Genomic DNA, 24,520 nt, shown 5'->3' on the forward strand with positions numbered 1-24,520 from the left:
ATATGGCATATGTTTGCTCCCCCTCTTAGCGCTATGTGTTTTAACCAGGACCACCTCCCCAAGAAAGGTCGTTTCCCCAGGTGGGGATTTTTCCCTGGAGTTAGGGATTAACAGGACTAAGGAAGGGACTAAATGAGTAAAAACCCTTAACTAAGTGCCAGGCGGGTAGTTAATCACCTTAATAATCATGCTTAAACTACATAATCTTTACTTATGATAATCTCCTTCAGTTACTTCCTTGTAGCTTAACAGAACAGTAGAGTAGTGACCTTGGAATGGAGAAAACAAACGCCCTAACCTTTGGAATAGAATGGATAGGATTAAAATCAAATGGTATAAATACAGATGTAACAGGAGAATAAATAGAGAACCTGGCTAGAACACCTGGCTGGAGAACCTAGCTAGGCTGATCAACCGAACGCTGTCTCCGTGTCATTCCTTCTTCGCCAACTCCGTCCACACCTTTGGGAACCCCTGGACCTGCTGGGGCAGGACCCCAACAAAGACCTACGCATTTTTCTTTACCACCCTCTCCCCTCTCATACCCACCCTCAGTTCTTTTCCTCTATAACCCTTTATACCATCACCTTGTAATTTAAACTTTGTTGTCATTTTGAATTTGCTTGTCCAGGTGGGGAAGAAGGGAAGAGGAAGGTACAAGGAAGAACAAAGTTGTGCTGGGCAAGACATCAATGGCTTTCAGTTTGCTCTGGGCAGTATTTTCATTCCTCTTAATGTGTGTATGGCTATTCATTATTAAAATTATAAACCTCTTATATTCTTCAGTTTTACATTTGATCTGCTAAGACTTCCACAAATAAAATATTTTAATGCAAGAAAATATCCCTCTCCCTCAATTAAAAAAAATTTTTTTTTTCACAATACCATAAGGAGACCAGGCAAGACTCCACTTAAAATATCTAAGCATGATCTTGAGTGCCTTTGTCTAGCTCCTTCATATTCAGGTTGGTTCTGATGGAATAGAATTCACCACTGGCTCCAAGATCTTCTGTCAGGCTCTTGTCACATGGATCCTGTAGGACATGCAGAGACCCAGCTTACCTTTCTCAGCTCTTTCCTTGAACTGCTAGGAAATCCATCATCGTCTGGTCAAACTTGTTGTTATGCAAAAGAGCACGCTGGCCCACCTGGAGTGGCTCTGTTAGTTGAGCATCATCCCATGCATTCAAAAGTTGCCAGTTCAATTCCCAGTCAGGACACATAACTGGGTTGTGAGTTTGATCTCTAGTTGAGGAGCAACCGATCAATGTTTCTCCCTCAAATCGATGTTTCTCTCTCTCTCTCTCTCTCTCTCTCTCTCTCTCTCTCTCCCTTCCTCCCTCCCTCCAAGTATGTCCTCAAGTGAGGATGAGAGAGAGAGAGAGAGAAAACTCTGCCCCCCTGGTACAGAACAAGGACAGCTCAATGGAGTCCTCTGTTAAAGACTTCAGATAGGAGTGGTTTCCACAGGGGATGAGTTGCTCCAGACCAACTGTGTTAGACAGGGCCAGGGACAGCAAGACTGTCTGCCCCCAGGCTACACTAATCTCACTCCAGAACATGGGGAGAGTTGGGAGGCAGTTCAATCTGAAGTTATTAATGATGGCAAAGGGTCATCATCATGGTGGCTCTCAAATATTGACTTGAAGGCGCTGGTTTTCTCCAGCCAGGTAGCAGAGTCTGGGTGTACCACAGCCAGTTCTCCACACTCCTCAGATCATCATGCAGTTCCAATTGTTGCCACTGCAGTTTACTATAGTCCCCATGGTACTGCCTTTCCTGGTAGTCCAGAGTCTTAGTCTCTACCTGGGCTGCCTCCAGAGTCATAGCTGCTCTATCTTGGTTGTCCACCTTCTCCAGCTCCTGGACCAGCCTCGCTTACTCCAAATCCACATCCTTCAACTTCTTCTCAGTGTCTCCCTCTCGTCCTCACTTATTCTCTCCCTAGTCTCCAAACCTGGTTCTCTTTTGTCTTTAGCTCATGAAACTTATTTTAGCATTTCTTGGCAGTCCTGGTCTGTTAGAAACAAGTTCTTCACTTTTTAATCTATTTTTAAAATCTTTGTTTTGCCTTTATTTTTGAAGGCTATTCCTGCTGGATATAGAATTCTAGGTTGACAAGTTGTTTTTTCCTTTTATCACCTTTATGGATACCATTCCATTGTCTCTAATTCTCTATTTTTTCAGGTGAAAAGTTTACCATAATTCCAATTGTTATTTCCATGATTTAATGTGTTCTTCTCTTGCTTGTAAGATTTGCTCTTTAGTTTTGAGCAGTTTGATTAGGATTTGCCTAATCTGGAATTTTTTATTTCTTGGTTTGTTTTTATTTCATTTTGCATTTAATCTGCTTGGGGTTTGTTGAACTTCTTAAATTTGTGAGTTTATGTCTTTCATCAATTTTAGAATTTCTTAACTATTGTCTCCTCAAGCATGTCTTCAGCCACATTCTCTCCTCTCTTTCTAAAACTCCAAATACACAGATGTTATACTATGTATTATTATCCCATAGATCTTGGAGCATCAGCTAGTGCCAAAAGGTAATAAAGTACATCTCATTCTCTTTCTCTCTCTCTCTCTCTCTTTCTCACACACGCACACACACATGCTGATGGGGATATGCCAAAGAAACAAAGGAACCAAATGAAAGAGCTCAAAATGGCCAACTATGAATAATTTCACAAACAAAATAAATTAGTAATTATATTATAACCCCAAATATAAAGTAAATATCCATGAGTCAATACTGTTATAAACAATAACTGAATAAATAAATACACACAGGAGAAGAGACAAACCTCCTTCACAGAATTCCAAATAATTTATGTAGATACTCCACCTTCGAGGAGGGAGAGCATAACTACTCACAGTGACTTCCTTCCAAAGAGTACATATGGAATGTAAAGAAAGAATGAAAGAGAAACTTTACAGTTAAGGAACTTGACAAACACTACCTTGACCAGGTGATCAAGGTCAACATCAACACTGATAAGTCATGTTGACAATCTACCCTTAATATAATGTACTGAAAATGGCACTTAATTCTGTGGTCCTCCTCTGAAAAACCAAAACCCCAGTTGAATCATGAAAAAAATACCAATAAGGGACATTCTATAAAATGCCTGAACAATACTCCTCAAAACTGTCAAAGTCATCAAAAACAAGGGAAGTATGAGAAACTCAAAGCCAAGAAGAGCTTATGGACACATGACATTAAATGTAGTGTGGAACCCTGGTTGGGATCCTGAAACAGAAAAAGGACATTAGGTTACAACAAAAGATAGTGCATAAAGTATGAACTTCCGTGAAAAATAATGTATCAATATATCCCACACCCAGGATATATTGGTGTGGGGTATATGGGAACTCTCTGTACTATTGAAACCAGACAACCAAAGGGTCCAGGCTGCCTATCACTACTTGAGCTAATTAAGCAGAGACAAGGTTGGATTATATATGAGCGTTTATTCCAATAATGCAGGCAGTATGGGAGAGCAGCAGGTCACCTATGAAAATCTGCTCTGTACCTGCCCATAAACCAGCTGTTTATATTGGATAGGACAAAGATTACATGGGGAAGTAGGTAAAAGGAATAAGAATGGGTATAATAGCTCAGATTACAGGCAATGAGGGAAGGACTCCATTGTTTGGGCAATAAGGTTGTTCATCTTTCCATGATTGTGGACCACATTTCAAGGTTGACTCTAACCCAGGGGCATACAGCTCCCAGCCAGATTAGAATGTGCTTTCTTTAATCAGAACAAAACAATCATGGTTAACAGAGTATGATTAATACTTACTATTATAGGTAGTTCCCAATATCTTATTTCTGTCCCTAAAACTATTTTTGCCAATTTCCTTTAAAAAGAAATAAGAAAACAACTGGGAGTCTTCCATAACTGAAAGCCTCCAGTGCCTCTGGTAGGTTTCTCTCAGCTCTCCTGCTCACTCCACCCTTCCTCAACCCGTCCTATGAGGGTGGCTGCTGTGCATTTGGGGGAAGTTCCATGTATCTCAGGTAGGATCTCTGTCAGCTCAACTTCCCTGGCCCTTACTCTACTCAACCACCCCCGGGGGCATTCAGTAACCTATGCGTAAGAGCTGGGGGCTGACTGCAGACTTGCCCTTTAATGGAAAGGGAAGAGGCGGGGCAGCTATTCAGGATTTTAGCCAGCCCAAGTATGGCCATTACAAGTCCGTTGAATGTTTGGCAAGTTTCTTCTTTCCCCATCTATAGCTGATGCCTCTTCCATGGGCTGTTCTATCCCACAGTAGCCATCAGTTTCTTCTCTGCTAAGAGCATTTCATTACTTTCTGCCGTTTAGTTTATTTAGGTTTTCTTGTGTCCTCAGCTCTTTGAGGGTTTTTTAAAAATGACTCTTATTTGGCTTCTGTTGGATTTCAGGGTGAGAATGGCACTATCTTAAAACTTTGTACATCTGAAAAAGCAGAATTCTTCCCCAGACTTTTGATGGTTCAATCCCCCAGTACATTAAGGTCTCTACTCAAATATCATCTCTTCAAAGATGCATTCTCTGATCACACCATCTAAAAAGTCTCCTTTCTGTGCGTTCCATATATCCACGCCTCTGGTTCTATTTTGTCCATCAGTTTATTTTGTTCATTGCATTCTACATGTAAGTGAGATCATGTGGTATTTTTCTTTTTCTGACTAGTTTATTTCACATAGCATACATAATCTCCAGGTCCATACACGCTGTTGCAAAAGTTGTGTTTCAGCTCCAGACCCTGAAAAGCAGCAAGGCTAAGCAGGGGACACCAGGCCACAGCTGACATCAGGACCAGCAGTGATGACTAATGACCCCTGCCCTGGCACTAGCCAATCAGTGGAGACTACAACCCTGAAAGGACACACCTGGAAAGCTGATTAAAATTCTATTGAGATCCTCCCCTGGGAACTCCCCTAAAATTCCCAGCCTTAAAAATTCTTAGGATGGAGGGCCCAGTGCAGATATCTCTGGGGCACACCTTCTCCTTTGCCCACCCCCTGCTTTCCCCAGTGCAAGCGCTCTCTCTCAAGCATGCCCAAGTCCTTGCTCCTCTCCTTCGCCCCCGTTACTTATACCCTTGATTTCTTTCTCCCAGGTTCCAAGGGCCCTTTTTTGCCTCTGTAACTAGTTTCCTGAGTCCACACAGCCCAGCTGGCTCACTTCTTCCATGTCTCACTTCTTTTACCTCTGCAATTTTCTAAATAAGCTTTTGCTGATTTTTGAAAAAAATAAAAGTAAAAAGTCTCCTAAAGGACCTAAAATACAATCTTTCCAAATAACAGGAGTAGTATACATGAATGATACTATCTCTGTCAAATTTACATCACAAGTATAGCATATAAGTGTTCTAGGCCAGTGGTCGGCAAACTGAGGCTCTCGAGCCACATGCGGCTCTTTGGCCCCTTGAGTGTGGCTCTTCCTAAGCCTTAGAAGTACCCTAATTAAGTTAATAACAATGTACCTACCTATATAGTTTAAGTTTAAAAAATTTGGCTCTCAAAAGAAATTTCAATCGTTGTACTGTTGATATTTGGCTCTGTTGACTAATGAGTTTACCAACCACTGTTCTAGGCAGAAAAGTACCTAGAGGGGAAAAATATTTGCAAAATATATCTGAAGATTATCTAGAGTTCAGAATATATAAAGAACTCCTACAACTCAACAACAAAAGGACAAGTAACCCAATTTAAAAATGGACAAAGCAGTTAACATTTCTCCAAAAGAGATATTCAAATGGCCAACAAGAAAGATGCTCAATGTCATTAATTATTAGGAAAATGTGAATGAAAACCACTATAAGATACCAGTTTACACCTATTAGAATGGCCATAATAATAAATTTTTAAAGAAAAATAACAAGGGGTGACACTGATCTGGAGAAATTGAAACTCTTGAACATTGCTGGTAGAAATGTAAAATGGAGCAGCTGCTGTGGAAAACAGTTTAACAGTTCCTGAATAAGTTAAACATAGAATTACCACAGCAATTTCACTCCTAGGTATATACCCAAAAGAACTGAAAACAAGATTCTCTGGAGCATTTGAGATCTTTTCCCCTGATATATGTCATCAGTTTGACTCAAACTCTTATAAAAAAAATTTTTTAAAGAATTGAGTCCTGCTGGTAGCTCAATGGTTCAGCATCAACCCATGAACCGAGAAGTCACAGTTCAATTCCCAGTCAGGGCACATGCCCGGGTTGCAGGCTTGATCCCCAGTAGAGGGTGTACAGGAGGCAGCCGATCAATCATTCTCTCTTATTACTGACGTTCTATCTCTTTCCCTCTCCCTTCCTCTCTAAAATCAATAAAAACACCTTTAAAAGAATTGAAACAAGTGTTCAAACAAAAACTTGTACACAAATGTTCACAGCAGCACTATTCACAATAGCTGAAAAGTAGAAATAACCAAAAGTCCATCAACTGGTGACTGAATAAACAAAATGGACTGTGATCTGCACAATGGAAATCCACTTTATGCAAAGGGAAAATATCTGACTCAAAGGCCACATATTGAATGATTCCATTTAGAGAAAATATCCAGAGAAGGCAAATCCACAGAGACAGAACGCAGGGCAGCGGCTGCCGGGGTGGGAAAAGAAGGAATAGGAAATGGCTGCTTCTTTGATATGGGCTTTCTTTTTGGAGTGATGATCAAGTTCTGGCACTAGATAGTGGTGATGGCGGTGCAACACTGTAAATGTATTTAATGATACTGAATTATACACTTTAAAATGGTTAATAAGTTTTATATGTATTTCACCACAATAAAAAATGAGTAGACAGGAATCAAAGATGGCGGCATAGGTAAACACCGGAGACTGCTGCCGCAAACAACCACTTCAAAAATACAACTAAAAGACGGAACGGACATCAACCAGAACCACAGGAAAGCTGGCTGAGGAGAGACTCTTCAACTAGAAGCAAAGACAACAGCATTACGAGGCTCAGAGGAGGCGCAGTGTGGAAAATTTAAAGGTACAGAGGTGCGCGCGCAAAGCAGGCTGGTGGCTGAGGGCGCGGTTGTCGTTTTCAATCAGGAGGGAGTCTCAGACTCGGAGCTCCAGATCCGGGCGAGTCTCTAGGGACCCAGACTCAAATGGGAGAAGCGGGACTGTCTGGCTACGGTCCCTCCGAGGTTTGCAGCGGTTGCTGGGACAGAGAGGCAGAGCCCCTGGGGAAGGACTGAGAGCAGCCAAAACTGCTCCCTCCGCCCGCCCTGTTGATCCCCTGCTACCCGCCCCGCCCAAGCCCTGCACAGAGCCATTTGCCGGATCGCCTCAGGCAAAGGCTAGATTAGCACCTCCCCAGAGGACAGAAGTTTTCCACACAGCTGATTCTCACAGCCAGTCAGCCTGGTGGTCAAATCCCTCTAGTATTAACTACAACAATTAAGGCTTAACTAGAACAAGACTGCACACAAAGACCACAAGGGGGTGCACCAAGAAAGCATAAAAGATGCGGAGACAAAAAAACATGACAGAAATGGAGGATATGGAGCTAAAAAACGCAATTTTGAGGGCTTGCAATAAACTTGAGCAGAGCCTCACGAAAACTAATGAGACCCTCGATGCTACGATAAAGAAACTAGAAATTAAGCATACACGGACTGAAATAAAGAATATTATACCCAATAGCAGACCAGAGGAGCACAAGAATCAAGCCAAAGAATTGAAATGCGAAGAAGCAAAAAACACCCAACTGGAAAAGCAAAATGAAAAAAGAATCCGACAGTGTGAAGATAGTGTAAGGAGCCTCTGGGACAGCTTCAAGCGGACTAATATCAGAATTATAGGAGTGCCAGAAGATGAGAGACAGCAAGATATTGAAAACCTATTTGAAGAAATAATGGCAGAAAACTTCCCCCACCTGGTGAAAGAAATGGACTTACAAGTCCAAGAAGCGCAGAGAACCCCAAACAAAAGGAATCCAAAGAGGACCACACCAAGACACATCATAATTAAAATGCCAAGAGCAAAAGACAAAGAGAGAATCTTAAAAGCAGCAAGAGAAAGAGACTCAATTACCTACAAGGGAATACCCATATGACTGTCAGCTGATTTCTCAACAGAAGCTTTGCAGGCCAGAAGGGAATGGCAAGAAATATTCAAAGTGATGAATACCAAGAACCTACAACCAAGACTACTTTATCCAGCAAAGCTATCATTCAGAATTGAAGGTCAGATAAAGAGCTTCACAGATAAGGAAAAGCTAAAGGAGTTCATCACCACTAAACCAGTATTATACGAAATGCTGAACGGTATCCTTTAAGAAGAGGAAGAAGAAAAAGGTAAAGATACAAATTGTGAAGAACAAACATGCATCTATCAACAAGTGAATCTAAGAATCAAGTGAATAAATAATCTGATGTACAGAATGAACTGGTGATTATAATGAATCAGGGACATAGAAAGGGAATGGACTGACTATTCTTGCGCGGGGGGGAAAGGGGGATGGGAGATGCGGGAAGAGACTGGACAAAAATCGTGCACCTATGGATGAGGACAGTGGGTGGGGAGTGAGGGCGAAGGGTGGGGCGGGAACTGGAAGGAGGGGAGTTATGGGGGGGGAGAGGAACAAATGTAATCTGAACAATAAAGATTTAATTTAAAAAAATGAGTAGACAAATAAAAGCTTAAACACAAAAAAAATCTAGAACTAGGTTCTGAGAAAAGCTCAAAGGTTAAACACACATACTTAATTTCATTTCCTCTCAAAACTGCTAAAATGCCAAGAAGGTATTTTTAAGGCAAAAACAAAACTTTAAAGGCTGGAAAGCAGATGGTAACTAAGAGAAGATCAACGTAAGCTGAATCCTAAACCCACAGGGTTAGAAAGCCAAAACCAACCTGGCTTAGTCCACAGAACTCTCAAAAGGCTCAGAAACTGGTAACAGCACCTCCAGAAACAGGGGGAGGAGACCACTAAAGCTCTCTGGGAAATGGCTTAGTCTCTCAGTGTCTCCCATTCCACTTGGTTTTATGTCTCTGTCAACACAGCAAGAGGACTATTCTCTGAAGCAGATTTCTGAACAGAGGGACACAAAGCACATTATGGGGAGAAGGACTTAATGAAACCAGGAGGATTAACTAACTAAATATATATATATTTCCCTCACTTAGCTCCCAGAGAACCATCTTTCACACACCAGGCAGGAGATTAAGACTTCTCTTCTCAGAAAGGGAAAAAGAAATGAGAAGCAGATATCAAGGGCTCTCTAACAAATGGCAAACTCAGGTCACCCCACAGTGAACCCACAGATGTGCTCAGAGCTTCCAATCAACTTTTAGGACCACCCCTAAAAAATTGGAGGTCTAGTCAAGATAATTCAACAGAGGCAAAACCCGAGATGAGAAAAATCAAAGAAATAATTTAGGAAAACGTCCCAGAATTAAACAAAGTAAGTTTACTATTTGAAAACCCAGAATGCACAGTATAATGAATTTTAAAAGCACATCTATACTAAAGCATATATTTTTGAAATTTTAAAACAGTGGAAACCAGGAAAAGATCCTACAAGCTTCCAGACATGGAGAAATAGGTAGCAAGAGATGAAAAATCATGATTTTGAACTTTGATCAGTCACAGTGTAAGCTAGATGACAATGGAACAAAATCAAAATTCTGAAGGGAAATGATCCCCAATCTGAATTATACATTGACAGGCCAAACTATTAATCAAGTTTAAGAAGAAAATACAGGCATTTTCAGAAATGCAAGGTATCAAATAATTTGCCTCCCATTCACCCCTACTTCAGCAAAATGTGGGAGTAAACCAAGAAGAGGAAGAAGACTCAGGACACAAAGAGAAAGAGAATCCTGATCCTGAGAGCGGCACTGGGAAGCCACAGGACGGGACGGGGCACTTTGCTTCGGAGGGGCTTCTTCAGCAGGATGACCCTGACAGTGAGTGAGGTGAGAGACCAAGTAAGCATTTTGAGTAGACAAAGTAAGCATTCCAGTGAGTTCTTTAGTATAATTGTGACAATTGAATTGAATGATTTGATATAAAAATAATTTTAGTTATTTATAGAAGTAAAGTATTAACTGTTAATAATATTTGTATCTAGCATTACTATAAGTGCTTTATGTTCATTTCTGATTAAGTCTCACAATAACTTTATGATAGAGAGACTAGTCAAGATAATTCAACAGAGGCAAAACCCGAGATGAGAAAAATCAAGGAAATAATTTAGGAAAACGTCCCAGAATTAAACAAAGTAAGTTTACTATTTGAAAACCCAGAATGCACAGTGGAAACCAGGAAACTAGACCTCCAATTTTTTAGGGGTGGTCCTAAAAAGTGTGGGCAACGGCAGAAAATCTTGGATTCAGTTAGTGGTAAGGACACTGAAAACATGTAAACAATGTCCTAAACTGAAAACTCAGTAACATCAATTCACATATGTTACTTGAAAAATCACAGGAAAACAGCTAAGAATTAAGAATGGTAACCTCTGAGAAGGGGAAATAAGGTGAGGACTGAGAATTACTGTTTGTCTGAACAATCCCTGACAAACTGCTTAACTCGTTAAACTGTAACTCTGAAAAAATGAAAATAAAAATGTGGAAGACAGAGACATAAGATACCTAAGGATTTCCCAAAGAAATAAAACCTACCTTGGCAACTAAGTCTGACCTCTGTGAACCTAGAAGACTAACAAACAAACTTGTCCTGCAAACCAAAAAGATAACAAGAAATCAATAAATTTGGCCGGACGGGCGGGGGGAGCAAAACAGAAGTGACATTACTCTTCTGCTATCATAATTCTTGCCAAAAGCATGACCCCAATAGCAGAAATCCATGGATTTCTGTGCTTCAGCTCCTAGTCTGTCAAGTGGGTATAACAGTCTCTCTGTCATAGAGTTATTGTGAGACTTAATCAGAAATGAACATAAAGCACTTATAGTAATGCTAGATACAAATATTATTAACAGTTAATACTTTACTTCTATAAATAACTAAAATTATTTTTATATCAAATCATTCAATTCAATTGTCACAATTATACTAAAGAACTCACTGGAATGCTTACTTTGTCTACTCAAACCTAAGGCCTCTAACCCTTTCACATATGTCTCCTAAAAAAGGGATAGGAAGAGAAACTCTCTGATTATCCATGAGAAACAGAAATAACAATTAATAAAAGTTGTCTATAAAGATGTTTATCGTACTGAAAAACTGACAGTCCCTGAAAAACTACTCAGGCCATCCTCCTTTCTCTAACAGTTTTTTCTTGATTATGACCAATCAACTAACTAAGCAAGTCAGCAATTAGAATTGAAAACTTTGTACCAACTATACATTAACTCATGAATGTTAAGACAAGTACTTGACCATTTCTAAATAGGTCAAGTCTCAAACTTATTCACAGACTGTGTTCTCCAAGTTCAGTTATACTTCATTATAAAACTTGAGATAACAAAATTATGAAATAAAGTTGAAATTCTGGACAATATTCAAAGGCCAACTTAATTCATAAGTACCCAAGAACCATGGAGAAAGAAAGGAATAAATATAATCATATTAGGAAACTTTCAACCACTTCTTTTGTGCTCTCATTCTATATAATAAAAGCCTAATATGCAAATCGACTGGATGGTGGAACAACAGGCAGAATGACTGGTCGCTATGATGTGCACTGACCACCAGGGGGCAGATGCTCAATGCAGGAGCTGCCCCGACCCGCAGGCCCCAGGCTGGCCAAGGCCGGTGCCAGCAGGGGCCCCTCCAATCAGCCCACCAGTCACCCCACAGATCAGCCCTGATCTCCGGCCAGGCCTAGGGACCATACCCATGCATGAATTTCATGCACTGGGCCTCTAATCCTACATAATAAAACCCTAATATGCAAATCGACTGAACGGGGGAACAACCAGTCGCTATGATGTCACTGACCACCAGGGAGCAGTTGCTCAACACAGGAGCTGCCCCCTGGTGGTCAGTGCACTCCCACAGGGGGAGCACTGCCCAGCCTCCGCAACAGCGCTAAATGGGGGATGTCCTAGACTGTGAGAGGGCACAGGCCAAGCTGAGAGACCTACCCCCCGACCCGACAGTGCAGAAATGTCGTGCACCAGGCCTCTAGTATCTAATAAAATAATTGCTAGTTGAGATTAAGAATTGTGTCATTCTTTGTTTTTTACCTTTGTTCTTTTGTAAACATCAACAGCACATAACAGAGTACCTGTCTTCTATCAAGAGCTAAAAATATTTAATGAATGAATAACTAGAACTAAGAGTACTATTTCTATGGAGAAATGCACTATAATTCCCAATTAAAAGAACAATTGCAAGAACTCAGGCAATAGGATCAGAGTTTGAACACCAAGAGCAATAAAGCATGGGCAGATTCTACCTTCATCTACAAATCAATCACTCCTACCAGAAACCACATTCTGGTCATAGATCACCATACTGTTTCTAAGCATGTGTAAATCACTAAGTTGGATTTTCATAATATAAAACTTGACTTCCAAAATTTCCCTGGTTTCTTTCCCTTTACCAATACCTTAAAATAAAATAGCAGCCACAACATTTTATCTGGGAATATATTTTCCTCAGTTCTACTGAGATATAATTGACATAGAACATTGTTATTAGTCTAAGTTGTACAATATAATTATTTGATATCTGTACCAGGTATATATTGCAAAATGGTTATCACACTAAGTTTAGTTAATATCCATCATCTCACATAGTTAACAGTATTTTTCTCTTGCGACGAGAACTTTTTTTAATATGAACTTTTAAAATCTACTTTCATCAATTTTCAACATATAATATTGTTAACTATAGTCACCATGCTGTACATTACATCCCCAGAAGTTATTTATCTCATAACTGAAATTTGTACCTTTGACCACCTTTACCCATTTCCCACAGCCCCTACAACCCCTGCCTCTGGTAACCACCAATCTGTTCTGCTTCTATGCTCTCGGTTTTGTGAGACCTTATAGCATCTGTCTTTCTCTGTCTGACTTATTTCATATCTTGTCACAAATGGCAGGATTTCCTTCTTTTTTAAGGCTGAATAATATTTCAGTCTGTGTGTGCATGTGTGCGTGCGCACACATATGCTTACATATCTCACATTTTCATTATCTAGTCATCCATCAGTGAACACTTAGGTTGCTTCCATGTCTTGGCTATTGTAAATAATGCTGCAATGAACATGGGGATGCAGGTAATCTCTTTGAGATAGTAATTTCATTTACTTCAGATATATACCCAAAAGTGAAACTGCTGGATCATATGGTAGTTCTAATTTTTTGAGGCAGATTTTTCATTTGCAATTTCTGTATTACTCGTTGGTACAAACAGTTATCAAATGCTAACTTAATATTATGGCCAAAAACCGTTTTTTAAAATCAATATTCAGATAAAAATCCAATATTTCTCTAGCTCAAATGCAATTATACATTCACATTCCAAAAGTGAAGAGGTAAAAGTATCTAACACATCATAAATAAATTTAGGCCCCAAAATAATTGTAAAAACAACTGAAAATTATAGAATTCAGTAAACAACATATTCAATGTCCACAATGACACTGACTTTCATACTTTGAAAAGAGAAACTCACCTTAAAAAGAACTCCTATCCTAGCTGGTTTGGCTCAGTGGATAGAGTGTTGGCCTGTGGACTGAACTCCTTTACTGAAAACAACTGACTCTCTATACCAGTGATGGCGAACCTTTTGAGCTCGGCGTGTCAGCATTTTGAAAAACCCTAACTTAACTCTGGTGCCATGTCACATATAGAAATTTTTTGATATTTGCAACCATAGTAAAACAAAGACTTATATTTTTTATATTTATTTTATATATTTAAATGCCATTTAACAAAGAAAAATCAACCAAAAAAATGAGTTCGCGTGTCACCTCTGACACGCATGTCAAAGGTTCGCCATCACTGCTATACTACAGCCTTTAAAAAATGACGGTTAATTTATCCTATAGAGCCAGCACTCATCTAGGCTTTATGGAATGACTGACAATCATATATCTTATTCCAAATACTAAATTCATATGGATTGTCACCTTAAATGAGGTAAGGTATGAAAAGCACTTAAGCTCCAATCCAGTATTAGAAATTACTCCATAAGTAGTATTTCTCTTGAGTATTTTTTCTGCTTTGAAGTTCTATACCCCAAAGAAACCAATTCTTTACGATTTCATTTTATATAAACTTAAGAAGCCTGTATAAATATTTGTGTGAGTGAATGTAAGAGGCAGAATGAGGATGACGACTTGTGAGCAACAGAAGAGCCATGGGTAGTCTCAGCAGCAGAAGATAAAGCATCTCCAAAGCACCTATTACGTTAACAGAGTATCTTCTACACAAAATTTTTAAGTGAGTTCTTTATGGGACATTTTGAAAATTATTTTTACATCCAAGAAAACATAATCATAATTAATTAAACCTATTTTTAATTTTGATTCAAGAATGTTTTCCATAGAAATAACTATGCTCAATTTCTCTGCACTACTGAACTATGTAATAAAATATGAAACTCACTAAGGAAAAGCTGAGCCAGAATCTTTTTTTTTTTGAATTCTGAGGTAGTTTTAGTCATTTTTTTATAATTTTTTTTATTGCTTAAAGTATTACAAAGGGTATTACATATGTGTCCTTCCCCCCGCCCCGCCCTTGACAATCCCCTGGCCTCCCTTACCCCCCAGTGTCTTATGTCCATTGGTTATGCTTATATGCATGCATACAAGTCCTTCGGTTGATCTCTTACCCCCCCTCCTTCCTGCCCCCCAACCCTCCCTGGCTTTCCCACTGCAGTTTGACAATCGGTTTGAGGCAGCTCTGCCTCTGTATCTATTATTGTTCAAAAGTTTGTAATGGTCTTTATTATCCATGAATGAGTGAGATCATGTGGTATTTTTCCTTCATTGACCGGCTTATTTCACTTAGCATAATGCTCTCCAGTTCCATCCATGCCATTGCAAATGGTAAGAGTTCCTTCTTTTTTACAGCAGCATAGTATTCCATCGTGTAGATGAACCACAGTTTTCTAATCCATTCATCTACTGATGGGCACTTAGGCTGTTTCCAGATCTTAGCTATGGTGAATTGTGCTGTGAGCCAGAATCTTAATATCTCTTTTAGAGACTTATCTTGATGTGAAAGTAAACATCATTCACTGGCATATTCCAAACATTCAGGAGAAGTGGATGGGTGAAGGAATAAGAGCATAAAAATTTGACACTATTTCTATGGTGTAGGTTTATGTCTTAATGTTTCCATTCTGAAAAGCAAATGAAATAAACTGAGACCTCCATATGGCTTGACAAAAGGGCTGTCTTGAGTACTAATATTCTCTGGTTAACATGTTAGTGAACTTTTCTCTCATTTCTTCCAAGTATCTTAGCATTAAAAACTACATAGCATGATGAAGCTGCTTTGAAAAAACAGTTTGGCAGTTCCTCAAAACATTAAACATAAAGTTACCATATAACCCAGTAATTCCACCCCAGTTATATACCAATGAGAAGTAAAAATATATGTCCACACAAAAACCTATACACAGATGATCAGAGTAGTGTCATTAATAACAGCCAAAAAGTGGAAACCCAAACGTCCATCAATTGATGAATGGATAAACAAAATGTGGTATGCCCTCACAATGAAATATTATTCAGCCATATACATCACAACATAAACTTGGAAAACACACCAAGTGAAAGAAACCAGATACACCAAACAATATGTTGTATGATCCCATTTATATGAAATACTGAGGATAGGCAAATCCATAGAGAAATAAGCAGATAGTGGCTTCCAAAGGATAGGGGAAGGAGGATATAGGAAGTAGCTACTTAATGAATATGAGGTTTACTTTGGAGGTGAAGAAATGTTCTGGAACTAGATAATGGTGATCATTGCACAACATTGTGAATACACTAAATACCACAGAAACTTACGTTATCTGAGGTATAGTTTACTCAACATAACAAAAAAATAGATGTTAACACCTTATCAGAGGAAGTTAACTTGCAAGATAAATGCTGAGTATTTTGGTACCCCTTTAATAACCTTACTGATAATTTGAGAAGGTCAATATAAACATTTAAAAAATTAAACCTTTTCTATAATGCCCAATGCCATCCTTAAGATTTCTATTTGTTAGGAATTATGAAACTCTTAGCACCAGCTTTTCAATGCAGGGTAGGAATAAATTTTACATAATATCTAAATAATTCAAGTGAGATTTAAAATGGGCAGGATATCTTATTAAATTTGGTCTATTCCCGTGGTCGGCAAACTGAGGCTCTCGAGCCACATGCGGCTCTTTTGCCGCTTGAGTGTGGCTCTTCCTAAGCCTTAGGAGTATCCTAATTAAGTTAATAACAATGTACCTACCTATACAGTTTAAGTTTAAAAAATTTGGCTCTCAAAAGAAATTTCAATCGTTGTACTGTTGATATTTGGCTCTGTTGACTAATGAGTTTGCCGACCACTGGATACCATATCTTGAATTTTAGTATAGGACAGGAACATACTTATTCCTAATGAACAAGATCAGCAAAAGATTTTTAAAAAAAAACTTTTAGGTAGCAAAATTTATGTGGTCTGCTTTAGTACTCATGAACCTCTCTGACGTTCATTTTTTAAATTTTTGATATTCAATAGAGAAAGGCAACATAAAAACAAAAGCTATGCCAAATGCAATAACAGCTCATTAATTTATTTTGCTTCAATTACAGTAGAAAATACAATTTCTGCTGAATGTAATTCTAGGCAAGGTCAAATTCAGTCACCTACATAATATGCCCAAAGTTCATTCACAATCTTCCTAACTGCTCTTAATGCGGTTTTGCGTAGAGTAGGCTCCCGATATACATGAATTATGTAAATTATCAGATTAAATAATAGTTTCAACTTAAATAATTATATCCACTATGGGCCTATGCAAACCAGACAATGAACTAAATGCTTTACATATATTAGTACTCGTTTCAGGCTCCCGATACTTTACACGGGTTAAATAACTTGCCTAAGGTCATAACATTAGTACATTGCAAACCCAGGATTTAAAACATGGTCTGTCAGACATACAATCATTTTTGCTAAAACATTCCAAGTGTGGGCTACAAAAGGACATATTTTCAGTTTAATTGCCAAACATTCATATTCTCTCTTGAACACAGTTTCTAGATATTTAGGGAATGAGAAAAAAAAAGTACTGGAAAAGAACATTACTGAGGAATGAAGTGAGGTGTCTGGGGAAACGGGCAATGTGCCTACTATGTGCCACATCTGGCACTGGCTGTTTTATTTTTAAATTTTTATTGACTGATTTGAGAGAAACACCAATTTGTTGGTCCACTTATTTATGCATTCATTGGTTGCTTCTTATATGTGCCCTGACTGGGGATGGATCCCACAACCATGGCTTAATTGGGAGACCACACGACACACTAACCAACTGAGCACCTGGCCAGGGATGCACTGGCTATGTTAAATGCATACACACTTAATTGTTCAATCCTGGGAGATAAATATTGGTGCCTCCTTTTTTACATAAGAGGCAACTGAAGTTTAGAAGGTTCAAGAAGATTAAAGGCACAAAGTTAGGATTAGAAATCAAATTCAGTCCATCAATAAATATTTACTAAGCATTTACTATGTATCAGGGCTGTAAGAAGCATGTAGAATAGAATATTAGAGATGCCCCTCATATAGCTGAAACCAAACCCATTTTCTTTTTGCTTAGGGAGTAAGTCACTGTAAAATTAAAAAATCTCCAGACTTTATTATTTTTCATTTTTTGTTAATCCTCACCCGAGGATATTTTTCCATTGATTTTTAGAGAGAGTGGCAGGGAGAGGGAGGGACAGAGAGAGAAACATCAATGTGAGACAGAAACATTGAATGGTTGCCTCCCATATGCATCCCAACCAGGGCTGGGGATCAAGCCTGCAAGGGAGGTACATGCCCTTGATCGGGATCAAACCCAGGACCTTTCAGTCTGCAGGCCAATGCTTTAACCACTGGGCAACCCACTATTGCTCCAGACTTTGTTTTAAATGATTATTCATGCTTTGGCTATATATGCTAAGTACTGCCCATAAACCCCAAAAGCTTATTGCCATGAAAACTAAATAAACCTCCAGTAGTAAATGTGAAAATATAAGCATTTCTGTCCATCATGCATGATTTTGAACATATTGCTAGGTGGAGAAGACCACTTTGGAAAGTATATCTCACATGTTCTCGAGAATGATTTAAACCATTAAGCATTCTATGAAGCTTTTGAAGGTCTGTCAGATTTTAAATGACAACAGTAAAATTTCAAAAAGAACAGGAGAAGTCAGCACCAAGGCTAGTTTAGCATTAATAATAAGTGATCTAATAAATAGGTCTGTGTTTGCCCAGTCAGGTTTTGCTTATTATGTCAGTTGGAAAGCCAGAAGGAAACTGGTTTTAACTCCCATAGAACCTGTATCAGGACAACATCACTTTATCAGCAATGTAGCTGATATCAGCATAACACTGAAACTGTTCAAATTTAAAACTGATCTTTCTTAAAACTATTTTAATAATTCATTCACAGAACAGAATTGAGACAACCTCCTTAGGGAAAAAAAAACACACAAAAAGGTAATAAACATTTATTGAGAGCTTTTTATGTGCCAGACACATGGCTTTTCCCACATAATTCTTATAGTTACCCTGCAAGATATTAACCTTGTCTTTTAGAAGAAAAAACTGAAGTTTTGAGAAATGAAGTAACTTTTTTCTAAGGTCACACACCTAATAGGCCGAGCCAAGGTTCAAACTCAACTATTATAATGTTCCATAGCTGTCAATTTCTTACCTTTTAAAGTAACTGTTATTTTTTTAAATTATGACAATATGAGAGCAGAGAAAGCAAAGTAAAATAGTGATTTGGATTATAAACTGTTTTTAGTACTGCATAAGTACTATAGAGTGATATTGACCTTGTAAAAATTCCTGAGGTCATTGTGAAGAATATAAAATGCCTTGAGGTCAAAATATCAAGCTTTCCAGTAGAAAAAGTAACAAATAAGTAAATATAACATTTAATATTATCAACAGAAAACCAGGTTAAAAAAAATTGTAAACCAGTTTTATTCTAAACAGCAGTTTTGAAAAGACTGTAGATCACCAGTGTAGGCTGGCCCAAACCAACATCTCCTGGAGAGAAGGCGTTTCCACAGTCAGATAAGTTTGGGAAATGCTGGTTTTAACACTAAACCAGTTTCATTATTGGTTACAAGCAGTACCAAGTCCTCGGGACCCTGTCTATCTGGGTTTGAATCCTGGTCCTTGCACCCACTAACCTAACCATGTCACTGTAGCAGGCTGTTTGACCACTCTGACAACTGTAGAAGATAGCGTTGTACAGATTAGAAATATTAACACCTGTGGGTCTGTTAGAACAGGGCCTTAAAAAGAGAAATGCTCAATAAATGCTAAATTATATACTAACATCATTTCCCTGAGTCTTTATTAAGCTGATGAAAGTTGATGGTCCTGCCGAAACCGGTTTGGCTCAGTGGATAGAGCGTCGGCCTTCGGACTGAAAGGTTCCGGGTTCGATTCCAGTCAAGGGCATGTACCTGGGTTGCAGGCACGTCCCCAGTAGGGGATGTGCAGGAGGCAGCTGATCGATGTTTCTCTCTCATCGATGTTTCTAACTCTCTATCTCTCTCCCTTCCTCTCTGTGGAAAAATCAATCAAATATATTTTTAAAAAAAAAGTTGATGGTCCTACTGAATCGCCAAGGTGGATAGACATTCAGTTTCCCAAACTTACAGGTGGAACCGACTTTCTCAGATCATCCTGGTTAATATCTTTTTTTAAAATGCTCTTGGGAAATAATAGAGAATTCCATTACTAAAATAAAATCTGTTTCTAAAGAAACACGGTTAGTGCTTCTGCCCAGGAAGCTTCATGCCCCTTCCCTCAGACCTCCTATTTGGCTGTTCCTGAGCTGTACCCTAACCGAAAATATCTCTTTGCAGATTCCAGCACCTGGATTTGTTGTAGGCAGTTAGACAGACAAGAGCAGAGAAAGGAGGATGGGTCAGGCACAAGTCACCAGGGTGGAAAGCCGCAGGTGCCTAACAATGGACAATCAACTGTAGAGTGGGACCTCACCCCCAGGGTGACCTTTCCTCCCCTAGCAAATAGCAGGTCAAGAGGTTTGGATGCCCTGAACTTTCCTCACTAGAGATAACATCTAGGCCAGTGATGGCGAACCTATGACACGCATGTCAGAGGTGACACGCGAACTCATTTTTTTGGTTGATTTTTCTTTGTTAAATGGCATTTAAATATATAAAATAAATATAAAAAATATAAGTCTTTGTTTTACTATGGTTGCAAATATCAAAAAATTTCTATATGTGACACGGCAACAGAGTTAAGTTAGGGTTTTTCAAAATGCTGACACGCCGAGCTCAAAAGGTTCGCCATCACTGATCTAGGCCTCAGTTGTATGTCAACTCCAGACCCAGATAAACAACAAAACCAGCCTCAGGACCAGCTGCATGGAATAAATGACCCCTGCCCCGGTGATGGCCAATCAGTGGAGAGCACCACTCTGAGTGGACACACCTGGAAAGCTACTGAATATTCTATTGAGATCTTCCCCCTGGGACCTCCCCTAAAACCTCACCCTTAAAACCCTTAGGGACAGAGGGCCCAGTGCCTCTCCCTCCAGGGCGTGCGCAGCCTTTCCCTTTCTCCTCCCCACCCCCAAGGGAGTAACCTTTACATTCCTCACTCCCACGCACCGAGGGCCCTTCCTTTACCTCTATAACTTATTTCCTAAGGCCATTTCTAACACAAATTACTTTTTCTACCTCTGTAACTTACCCAATAAATGTTCCCTTACAGTTTGGGTCTTGCTCTTAATTCTTTCTGAGCCAGAACCGAAGTACCGAGGTTGCTGAACAGATTCAGCACCTGGAACCTGTACATGGTAGTGGGAAGGAACATCATTTTATTTGCCATTCTTATAGCCCTCAGTGGCTTCAAGTGGTTGCCTGCCTAACCAGAGCCGTTATTCCATTATCCAAGATACTGTATGGAACCTAGTCCAGCTCGGAATCAACTGAACAAGGACAAGAACGTTTTCCATGATCAAGATATGGCCATCCCTCTACAACTCACTCATATCCACTGTACAGACTTAAAATCAATATTCAGATGATGGTGTTTTATTGTGCCCATTGTGATATTCATAGTCATTACTGAAAGTGCCAGTTATGCTACCCTCCCATTTAGAATTTTTTCTAAGCAATACACGTCAGGATTTTCAGAAGTGCTTATACCCTTTCACCGATCACTTCCACCCCACCTCTTGCCTTCCTCCTCACCCAGGGCTAAGGCTTGTTCAAGGACAAAACAGGGTTCTTCACGGCGTGCTGAGCAAAGGCCATAGGCTGCTAAGCATTGCTAAGTAAACCTGTACACAATGAAGTCATCTAGCTTGGTGCTCAAGCCAGAATCTGTCTGTCAGCACAAATACATTTTCCCACAAATTAATAAAAATTTGTTAACATAAAAACATTAAAACCTGTAAAGAATTTTTGTGAGTTTATTTGAGCCAAACTGCCGACAATTGCAGGGAAGCAAAATCTCAACGTATTGGGATAACACTCCGGAGAATGGTGGTTTTTCATCTATTTTTATACATTGCAATCAAAGGAGGTTACATGAAATCTACTGGTAATAGGTTAGAAAGGCGGGAGAAAGCAAAAGGGGAAACCTCTGGGATTGGATAAAAAGTAAAATGATAGACACATACTTGGGTGGGTGCAGGATAGTTAACAGTCAACAATTAACATCATAACAATAACAATGAAGGGATTTAAGGTCTCCTGGAGCCCAGAGCATTTGGTTGTGACCTGAGGGGTCTGGAAAAAAAAAGGGAAGTTACAAGTTACCCAGACATTTCAAGGATATATTACAGATGCAAAAAGACAATAGGCTCAGATAAGGTAAAGGTTGACCTTGTCAGTGAAGTTACCGGCCTATGATGTAACTACCCACCATAACTTCTTTTAGTTAAAGTTTAATTTCAGACCATCCTTTGTGGTTACTTTAGGTCTCTGAGTTTGCAAGACCGCCATGCAGGCCTTCCCTGAGCTTGTCAGGTTAGCATGTGGCCCCTTTCGTCCACAAATTAACAAAAATTTTGAAATCAGCCAGAACCACCATGTTCTTCACCATCACTGCAACCATCCAAAATGTAAGCCCCTCCAATAATTAATTAAGCCTCTCCAATTAGTCCCTTTTTCCTGCTTCACTCAGATCATTTCACCTCGAAAATCACACATCCTCCAATAGCCATACTTCCTGATAACCCTTTACATTGTTCCACTGTAAAAAATACCCTAAAACCTGAGCCAATTTAAATAACACTCCAGCAATCTTGCCTAAACTAAAACATGAGTGCAAGCTATTGGCACTGAGCAAATGCAAAACATGGAAGTCATTCCATGTTCAAAATCACAGTTTTGTTTTGTTTTTTAACCTCCAATGTGCTCAGCAATGTCCAAGTATGATGGTGCTCATTTTATTAAACAAACTAGGGGCCCAGTGCAAAGAATTCATGCACCTTGAAAGGAACTGTGGGCCATGAGGCTGTGGTGGGCACAGGGGCCCATCCTCCGCACCTTCGCCTGGCCCCTCCTGCCATGGCCCCCCGTCCTCTGTCTGCCGGCAGCCCTGCTCCTGCTGCTGCTGCTCCCACAAGCTGACAGCGCCAGCCCCACTGGCACCCACTGACGGTGTGGAGCAATTGGGGCCGGTACCATCAGCAGGTGTGAGCGGTGGCTGCTGCCCACATGGCCCCTGAGGAGCAGGGGGAGGTGGAGAAGCCCTCAGGGGTGATCAGGGCCGGCAGCCACTACTTGTACCCACTGATGGGACTGAACTATCAGGGTGGCACCGGGTGTTGGCAGCGGGTGGGAAAGGTGGCTCCAGTGCAGGCAGCGGATGCGAGCAGGACCAGCATCAGCATCAGGTGCAAGCGCCGGGTGAGACCACAGCATTCAGGAGCAAAGAATTTTCAGTAACCACCAGAGGCTTGCCCCTATGACAGCGACCCCGCCTTGGTCTGACACCCCTGCTCACCTGCTCCACCATCCCGCCGCAGCCAACACCTGCCATGTTCTGCACCCTGCTGCCTGCTGCCAATGCCCACCATGTTTTGCATGCGCCCCTTGGTGGTCAGCGCACGTCATAGCAACCAGTTGTTCGGTGGTTTGGTTGTTTTGCCGTTCAGTCTATTTGCATATTAGCCTTTTATTATATAGGATTATATAGGATGTGTGTGCCATTGACTGGAGGCATTTTTTAAAATATATTTCTATTGATTTCAAAGAGGAAGGGAGAGGGAGAGCGAGATAGAAACATCAATGATGAGAAAGAACCATTGACTGGCTGCCTCCTGCACACCCCCTACTGGGGTTCAAGCCTGCAACCCAGGCATGTGCCCTTGATTGGAATCGAATCCATGACTCTTCAGTCTGCAGGCCAACACTCTACCCTCTACCCACTGAGCCAAATCGGCTAGGGCAAAATCACAGTTCTTTACCCTCAAATAAAAGTATCTCTTTTGATATTTATGTCATCTTTTGCTACCTCTCTCTCCTTGTTATTGTCATCTACTGACCTCTTGGTCACTCTCCCACATTCACTGAAGACCTTAGAACCTGGTTCCATTCTGAGCAATTCACTTCCTGTGTAGCTGACTCTTGTAACACCCTAGCTTTACAGTTCCCTTATCTCAACTCCAATAACCTTCACTTTCTCTCCACTTCAGAAACCCATCTGACAGCCAGATCTTGCATTCAGTCTTAACCCGCAACCATTCTCCCATTTAATCTTAAATTTCAATATCCATCTTGACCACTTCACATTCCAGTAGTTACTTTCTGGTTTCATTCGTTCCCTATTCGGCCTAGACTCAAAGGCCCAACACCTCAAACACTCCCACTGCTGGAATCTCTTCTTGTTGTTGTTAATCCTCACCTGGGGATATTCTTCCATTGCTTTTAGATAGAGTGGAAGGGAGGGATGGGGGAGAGAAAGAGAAACATCGATGTGAGAGAGACACATCAAGCAGCTGGCTCCCCCATACACCCTACCTAAAATTGCAACCCAGAACCTGCCCTTGACCAAGAATTGAACCTTCAAGCCTTCTGGTGCGCTGGCCAATAACCCAACAACAATTTACATTCAACATTATTTTGTATTAGTTTTAGATATACAGTGGAGTAGTTAGACAATCGTATACTTTACAAAGTGTTCCCCTGATATTTCCCGTGCCCACCTGGCACCAAGCATCTAAGTTAATGTCTTAGTGTTGATAAGCGTGTCATGGCTATGTAAAAGGTTAACATCACAGAAAGATGGGTAAGCTAACTCTTTGCAGTATCTTTGCAACTCTTGAGTAAATCTAAATTATCTCTAGAGAAAAATTATTTCAAAGCAAATTATTATAAATAAAACTATTTCAA

At 40.0% G+C, this 24,520-nt stretch overlaps 1 protein-coding gene and 1 pseudogene across 3 annotated transcripts in view; both read right to left on the minus strand.

The window, feature by feature from the left end:
• The window catches only part of SHLD2 (shieldin complex subunit 2), a 121,865-nt gene that overhangs the window by 87,727 nt on the left and 9,618 nt on the right, over positions 1-24,520 (minus strand). The gene's annotated exons all lie outside the window — the stretch shown is intronic.
• On the minus strand, positions 432-23,168 carry LOC139021565 (beclin-2-like; annotated as a pseudogene).

The sequence above is a fragment of the Myotis yumanensis genome, unplaced genomic scaffold, assembly GCF_028538775.1.
Source record: "Myotis yumanensis isolate MYYU_CA2020_CCGP unplaced genomic scaffold, mMyoYum1.0.hap1 SCAF_13, whole genome shotgun sequence".
Taxonomy (NCBI): Eukaryota; Metazoa; Chordata; class Mammalia; order Chiroptera; family Vespertilionidae; genus Myotis; species Myotis yumanensis.